Here is an 8,385-nt window from a genome sequence, read left to right as displayed (position 1 = left end):
TACATGAATCAGCTGTCAAATATGTTATAAAAATGTATTAATTTAATATTACGCGAATGCAGCAGCATACTTTTGATAGAATTCATAATTTAACACTACACTGCAGAGGGACTTTCTGAAAAAGGAACTTAGCTTTTCCTGACCTAGGCCTAAGCCTATAGGCCCTAGATAAATGTTCTACTGTTAAAGAATTTGTACAAAACTAACTTCAAAAACAATGCACACTCCCAAGAATTACTGGATTATTTATAATTCGAAAAAATGGATTTTGGAAGTGAGATCTGCATGCCAGTTAGTTGTCAAGTCTTTACTCGTCGTACGTAGAGTTAGACGTGGGCTAGTAGGCCTGGCGTAGGAAGCCTGCCTTTTTTCTACACGCTAGGCTTAGCCTAGGCTAGCTAAAAAATGGTACCCAGGTCTAAATTCCAGTTAATCCCAGTTGAACTAGGTTTAACTCGGTTGAACTGGTAATTTTCCGTCACGAAAATTGGACACTTCCATCTGGTTTTAACTGGGTTTTAAAACCTAGTTGGCCAGTTGGTAACTGGGCTTTCTAGTTCAACCCAGTTGATCTGGTTTTTCGAAACCCACTTGGCAAAACCCAGTTGAACTGAGTTTTTAAAACCTAGGTGGTAACTGGTTTTCCAAAAAACAAGTTAAAGTTACAAATAAACTAGGTTTTAACTGAACCGTGTATTTTAAAGCCCAGATGTAAATGGTTTTCAAAAAACCAATTGAAGCTACAATGTAACCCAGATTTCTTCCAACTCTATTTGCAACTTTAATTCACAGCTTAAGACCTAATTCTTTTTTTTTCCGGTGGCTGTTCACATGCGTTGTGCCTTTGATCTTGTTTGGGATTGGTGCCATATAAATTCGTGATATTATTATTATTATTTAAAAATTTATAGTAGCTAACCCAGTGGAGCTAGGTGTTTTTGGTTTACAGTACTTTAGAACCATTTTTTCACTGCAAATAATTTTAAGTGGAATTTACAGTTTGTATAAATAATGCTTGTAGAAAACTACCCTGTAGTATTTTTAATCGCTTTTTGCTGTATGCACTGGAAACTTCTCATTATTTATACTGAACTTATTTGGACAAGCTATACAGAAATAAATAATTTGCAACCAACATTTTAAACATACGCATTTTAATTAAAAACTTTAATTGTGTAACATAAGTGACTTGACGTCAATCGCTTCAAAATACTGTAATACAAACATCAGGTTGGGTCAGTTGCCATTAAAGTGAAAAGTGCGGTGTATATCAAGGTTTTGTTCTATTACTTCTTTCTATTCAAATCCATTATCTTTTCAGTAAGGTACTTCTTGAACTTTCGTTCTTCAGATTTGAATTCTTCAGTACTTAATTGCATGGTCTTCAGTCGGTCTACATAACACCCTAAAAATGAAAATCAAAAAGTTTTTTAATTAGCGTGAAGTGAATCATGCATTTTTAAAATCATTATAATAGTTCCTCTCATTTTTGTTATATCGTCATTGCGGACTTATACGCTATAAAACTAAAAGAAAATGCATACTTTTTGAGTCCGTACTGAGCCCAAAAAATAAATCTGCAATGAAAATATAACATGTTATAATTAAACAGTATTGTTTTTGGATATATTGCTTCCAATCAAATTATACATTCATAAAAGTCCTAAATGAAGACAGTCAACATATGAAACTCTAGCATGGTCCAGGTCAAACTAAAATTTGACTTTAGATTGAGAGAAAAATTTGAAAATAGTTTAAAAAAATGTTTAAACATTACTATATTTTTAAAATTTAAATTATAAACTAAATGATTTAAAAAAGCTTTTTAGTCGACAATATAAAACAAACAAAAGAAAAGCAAGAAAGAAAAAAGAAAGTTATGGATCGGCTCAGAATATTTTCCAAAAAGGTATTTTTTTATCTGCATGTATGCTTATATATAATTTTAAAAAAAGGTGCTACTGTACAATAACATTCATCCAGCAAAATTACAAATATTTTTGTGCATTTCAAACAAGTAAACAAGAGACAGATAACCACTTGCTTGCGATAAAAACAATTTTGATTTCCCTTATTTTTTTCAAGCACAAAGCTTGCTCTAAGCTACTAAGAGAGATTAGGAAAGCCATAATAAAATATTGTTTGTGATCAACAGTTAGTTTCTTCTTATATACTGTACTACAAATTCAAAATGGACCCTTTAATCATGCAAAAAGTGTCAAACTTTGGCCACTAATCGGTCACAGGTAGCCTGTTGTCAACAATCAACTAAAATGCTTACTTTTAACAGTTTGCACCTTTAATGGTGTTAATGGTGGTTTTGGAGTAGATTCAGGATAACATGGCCGTTGCCGTCAACATATCTAGTTTTCAAGGCCTCACAACCCCATACAGAAACTGCCAGATTTTTCACAAAAATTGAGTTTTTTTTTCTGGAGCTGTAACATTTCCCACTTGAAAGTAGGGATAAATATGCCACTGCCAAGGTGAATCTGAAATGAGCAAACAAATCACACACAAATGTAACCAAAATGTTCTAAAATTTGTTGCACAAATGGCCCCTGGTCCAGTTAGCACTATCGCTAGGTTAACTGGCCCACTTTTCAGGATGCAATAAAATCTGCAAGAGGAAACATTCTTTTAGAATAATTTTCTAAGAATGCGACAACTGATCTGAGTGTCATTTTCTGCTGCAAGGTGGGTGTGACCTGCTTGATGACTTTTCTCACTCACAGCAAATGTCAGAATCAAACCCTGGAAAAGGGATAAACTGACACTAAATAGAAATGATGATGTTTATTATTACAGTAATTATAATGAAATGCAAAACAATGACATTGAATTAACAATTACCTTATCGCCTGACTTGCAATACAACTGAGGTTCTTCATCAGGTTCAGCCACTGATGCAGCTGATGTTGTTGCTGCTACTGACTCAAATGTTGGTGCTGAGTTTGATGCTGCTGCTGGTGATAATGGTGTTTTGGTAGCCTTGGTTGAAGTTGTAATATGAATGACAAATTAATTATAAAACAAACTATGAAAGCTCTACAATCTAGTGGTACAAACTGCAATACCAAGCTTTGGGTACTTATACACATCTAAATAGATGTTTGAGTGTTAAAATTTTCAATTCTACATATCTTTGTTGTAGTTGACTTAAAAGTTACTGGAAGATTACAATGATTTTTTTTAGAAAAATCATACTGTCCCCATAAATTAAAATTAAATTAAGTCAGACTCCAGAGGAAATAAAAAGGTGTAAAAATAGGTGGTTACACCCCTTTTCCCCCAGTTTTTAAATATTCAAAAATCTGTATCTCATTCACCATTCCCCAGTTTTTTGTCAAACAACTGTTTTGTGTCTTAGAAAAATCAGTTCTACAACATATCAAATTTGTTTTTCCTCCAGAGCCTGACATTAAACTTGCCTAAGTCTAATTTGCCTAAGTCGATCTTATTTTACATATCAAATTGTTGTGTTTTCACTTATTAACCATCTGTAAGTCAGATTTTATCCATGTCGAATAATTTTTCAATGCTATTTCTGATTCAACTTTAGGCAAGTTCAACTGTATGAATTATTGTGCAATGATTGTTTACTTTTTAAGAAAATTTCAGTAGTAATCAAGAATGGGCAAGTAATGGTCAGTAAATCAGAAGTGGTAATGTATGCTACTGTGAACATACCTTTGTCTAGCTTTACATGCAACAACTTTTGAAGTTTCTTATTTAGGCATTGGTACTCATCCAACTTCAGTTGGAAAACATCATTTTTTCTCTTGAGCTCCTTTAGCTCATCACACCTCTTGGGAGCTGTACTTGGAAATGGTGGAGATTTCTGTCGTCTTTTTTCTTCTATTATTAGCTTCAGCAGATTCTCTTTTGACATAGAAATGTCCTGTTTTCTTTCCTTCTGTGAAATAAGACATTGCCAATTATCATTAGAAAACGTTCTATGTTCCTAGTTGTGCACTAAAACATTACTAAAATTGTTAATTCAACCCAAAATCATGGTTCCTCATCCTAATTAATTTTAGGCGTGTTGACAGTGGAGGTTGTTGAAATTGAAAGTAGTGAAAAAATATTGTAATGCGTACCCTTTGCTTGGCAATTTGAGACAATGAGATATCTTCATCAGACGAACTTTCAACACTGGTATCGAGTACTTTGCTTATCTTTATCCTCCCTTTTTCAATTCTATTCTCGAGTTCCTCTTCTGATTCTGTGTTAAATATAATAAAAGTTACAATAATGACTAGAGCACATAGGGCGGGACTTTTTTATACCTTGTTTAGTGAACCCGCCGCCTGCCAATAATGGTGATTTTGAATAAAAAGAAAATTTTATTTTCAGCCAATTGGCGCACCCGCCGCCACGAAAAATGGAAATTTTAGAGAAAAAAACCCCGTTTTTCTATATTTTATTACGCCCGCCGAAGCCTTGAAATCTCAAAAATAAGATATGTATATTTATGAGAAAAAAACCCGTTTTTCTATATTTTATTACGCCCGCCGAAGCCTTGAAATCTCAAAAATAAGATATGTATATTTCTTAAAGTATTTAACCATCCCATTACACTGTTTACATTCACCAATAAAACTTTATTTCTATTTTCTCCTCCATCTGGATGTTTTTTGCAAAAATTTGCTAAATAAGACAACAATTTTTTTTATTTATTTATTTATTTTTCGCCCACCTCTGACGATCTTTCAAAAATAAGTTTGCTAAACAAGGTATATAAAAAAGTCTGGACTAAAGCAGAATGTATACTCTAAAATATTTTATGTGTGGATGGTACATCAAAAACTATGCTAGACGCATAGCTCAAATTTGCGTGGAAAATCGCTAGGAAAATGTGGGCAGAATTATATAATACATTAGTTATATATTAGGTTTAGGCAAGGTCATACATAGCCTAATTATCAGCAAAATCTGCGCGGAAATTGGCTCCATATTTTGCGAGGAGAATGACTGCGCAGGCCATACTTTAGTGTGGTGCAGAAGAAAAATGTTTACCTTGGTGCCTAATAATAAAATAATAATTTGTATAGCCTAAGAAGTTATTAACAAGTCTATGAAGTTATTAACAAATTACCTAGGGACGGGTGGGGGAGTGACAGGATTTTTTATGGGCCTTATATTTTTTTGAGTTCTTATTTTATAGCATAATGAATACTGTAGGTACAGTAGGCCTAGCCTACATTTTTGAGGTAGGCCTAAGCCTACATTGTTGAGGTAGGCCTAAGCCTATATTTATTCAGTCTTCTAGTAAAATGCATAGAAATATAGATAGGGTTAATATTGATAAGCTATTTAAAATGCCAAACTAGACGACACAAATTCAAGGTCTCTAAGCCTAAATCTAAACTAAATGTTAGAAAATCTTCATATCCAGTTAGGCCTAGAGTAGTCAACGATTGAAATCAATTACCAAATCATGTAGTTGAATCTAAAACAGTCAATGAATTTATATCGGGCATTGCTAAATTTTGGTCTGACCACAATCACTTGTCAAAAACTCTTGCATATGAGTTCTCTAGTCCTGGTTTTCAAGGTAAATTCAGGGTAAATGACCCATCATGTACCTCCACCATAATTAACTTTTTTTTTTATCGATGAGGGAGGGGCTGTTTTTATTTGGCATAAAAATTATAAATATTGTATAAAAACTGGTTTAATTTTACGCCATGGCTAGAGATACGGTATTGTATTTCTACTTCAATTTGATAAAGGTAGGTAAATGGCATTACGTCACCATCACCCAATGAAGTGCCAGAATGTGCCTGACGTCATTTTTCAAGACTGGCATTGCAGATCACCCGCGATGAGCGGTGAAACGAGAACGATGTTCAGTACTGGCAAATTGCATTGCATCAAAAAGTACTATATTGTTTGACTTAGTACTGTCATCGATAAATAGGCGTATGGTTCCACATAGTAAAGAGTTTCATTTAGCTAGGCCTATGTATATTATCAAACAAGGACTGATTTCTGTATCGAACTATTAGGAAGACAAAGAATCGGGTTGCTAGTTAATTTTGTCTTGAGAGTAATGAATGCATTTCCTTGACTACTTTCCCAAGAAATTCGGTTTGGTTCCCCTTTTTTAGTTTTTTCCGTTAAATGGCCAAGCAATAACAGAGTAATTTGGAATAAACTTCCTATAGTAATTTGTCATACCTAGGAACGCCCTTAGTTTTTCTTTGTTTCTGGTTTCTTTGCCGACACAATGCTCTGAATCTTCTCAGGTCTCGATTTGAACACTACCTTTCCCCACAACATACCCAAAAAAATCAATTGTTTCATAGCTAATGAAGCATTTACTTGGGCGAGCCGTCAAATTTGCTTTACGTAGCCGTCGGAACAACTCTTTCAAAGCCTTCATGTTTTGTTCCCAAGTAACTGTCTGAATCAAAATATCATCAACGTAATTTAATACGTTATCCATTCCCTGAAGTAATTTCCTCATGATTCTGCTGAAAGTAGCTGGAGCATTTACCAAGCCGAATGGCATAACCTTGAATAGGTATAAACCATCAGGAGTTATAAAAGATGTCAGAAGTTTTGATGATTTCTCCATCGGCACTTCCCAATACCCTTTACTCAGGTCTATCTTCGTGAAGTAAAGGTCCTGAGCCAATTTAGTAAATAACTCAACTTGGTGTGGTTTTGGTTCGGCGTCAAACATCATAACCAAGTTTACTTTCAAGAAATCCACACAAAACCTTAGACCCATCCAATTTCTTAACCAGTAGTATCGGAGAAGCAAATGGAGCACAAGATGGTTCAACTACACCCATATTTAACATCATACTCTCCTCCTTCACTGTACTTCGAAGTGCATGCAGTAATGGATAAGGTTTAGTTCGGACAGGCACATCGGTCGTTAACTTGATTTCATGTTGACCTAGTACAGTTTTCCCTGGTAGATCTTTCAGTATATCCTGTTAGATTCCTATCAGTCGTTTCACGTTTTATACGACTCATCTAGACCCTCATCAACGTGAATATCAGCTGAGGTTTCTTTAGCTAACAACTTAAGAATGAAGCTGTAAAAGATTCTCATTTGACATATGATACTTATTTGCAACATCATTTCTATAATCACATTCTATTACTGCTGTACCTGCCGCATTTAGGACACAATCAGGAGTCTTGGGTTTGTCTTCAACTACAGCGGCACTAACATCTGGTCTCTCGTGGTACTTCTTTTATGAGATTTGCATGAAATAAATTTAGCTTATTCTGGACCTATACTATTCACTGTCTGGGTAGCATTTTTTCCCCATACATTGCGGCAAATATTATAGAGGGTTCTATTTTAGGTCAGTTAGAAGAACTAATATGCATGAATATGCATACAGACTCTCCCTCGCGAAACAGGGTCAGTGGTGTATCAAGTTTTATGCGTTGATGACGAACGCTAGAGTCACTAGGCCAAAATATCTGAACTTGGTAGTCACGTGTATACAATATCGTAAAATTAGTGTTTATACCTGCTTGCTATGCCTTTATTAATGTTGAATATGAATGAAATGTTTGTAAGAAGTCAACATTAAAACACATAGAAATAGGCCTGGCTGTGTGTCCGAGCATTTCTAAACGTTTATCATCAGGATAAATACGGTTTATAGGGGGCCTAATGCGATTGATACATTGTGCTTCCAACACACGAATTCCTCTTTGGTCGCTCTTCTGACGATGGTAACCTTATGTTGCTTCCATGCCCTCTTTGAAACGATCGACGTTGCAGAAGGAAGTGCAGAGACTGGAAGGACGACCGGTGACGAGAGGTCGAACGTCCGAATACCATCGATTGGCAGAGGAGGTGGTATCTAACGGAGCTTTGGCCGATTTGATCTCGGAACTAGCCGAGGCTAGAATTCGTTTGAAAGCTGCCGACGAAACAGTCGAACAATTAAAAAATCAGATAACCGAATTGAGAATTGAATTTGAGAAAGCCGAACTAAAGTGGAACGAAAAAGAACAACGACAGAAAGAGATGCACGAACAATTGAAAATGGACATTTCATGCGAGTTTAACTTGGCAATTGCCAATCTGAAAAAAACGATCTTCGAAGAGGCGACGTTCAGTTTGAAACGGGTACTTTAGGCCAAATGCCTCACCCCTTTCTTTCCCCCTCCTACAAAAAAAAAAATAAATAAAGCAATCCTATCCCCCCTTCCATTTCCTCATCTCCTCACAAAGAAAAGAGAGTAAATAAATATAGTTATACAATGAACTTTTTTGTTTTTCTGATGTTCTTTTGTTTGTTTTACGAGTTGTTGTTGTAGATGTGTATAAGAGACAGCCTTATCCCTTTTCAGAATATAGTACGAAAGCAACGAATCGATGTGCTTAGCTTTAGCTTGGTGCAGCTA

At 35.1% G+C, this 8,385-nt stretch overlaps 1 long non-coding RNA gene across 1 annotated transcript; it reads right to left on the bottom strand.

Annotated features, from left to right (window-relative positions):
* Positions 1-1,137: 1,137 nt before the first annotated feature.
* LOC117118191 lies at positions 1,138-7,738 on the bottom strand. Its single transcript, XR_004447013.1, has 6 exons — positions 7,629-7,738; positions 4,101-4,225; positions 3,691-3,916; positions 2,854-2,991; positions 2,282-2,492; positions 1,138-1,405 (listed from the first exon to the last, which is right to left on the bottom strand). It is a non-coding gene; the product is annotated as an uncharacterized LOC117118191 (long non-coding RNA).
* Between the last annotated feature and the right edge of the window lie 647 nt (positions 7,739-8,385).

The sequence above is a fragment of the Anneissia japonica genome, unplaced genomic scaffold (genome assembly GCF_011630105.1).
Source record: "Anneissia japonica isolate Jap-2015-1 unplaced genomic scaffold, ASM1163010v1 scaffold11779_len1430905_cov172, whole genome shotgun sequence".
Taxonomy (NCBI): domain Eukaryota; kingdom Metazoa; phylum Echinodermata; class Crinoidea; order Comatulida; family Comatulidae; genus Anneissia; species Anneissia japonica.
Note: the sequence above shows the minus strand (reverse complement) of the source record. Positions and strands in the feature narration are given on the sequence as shown.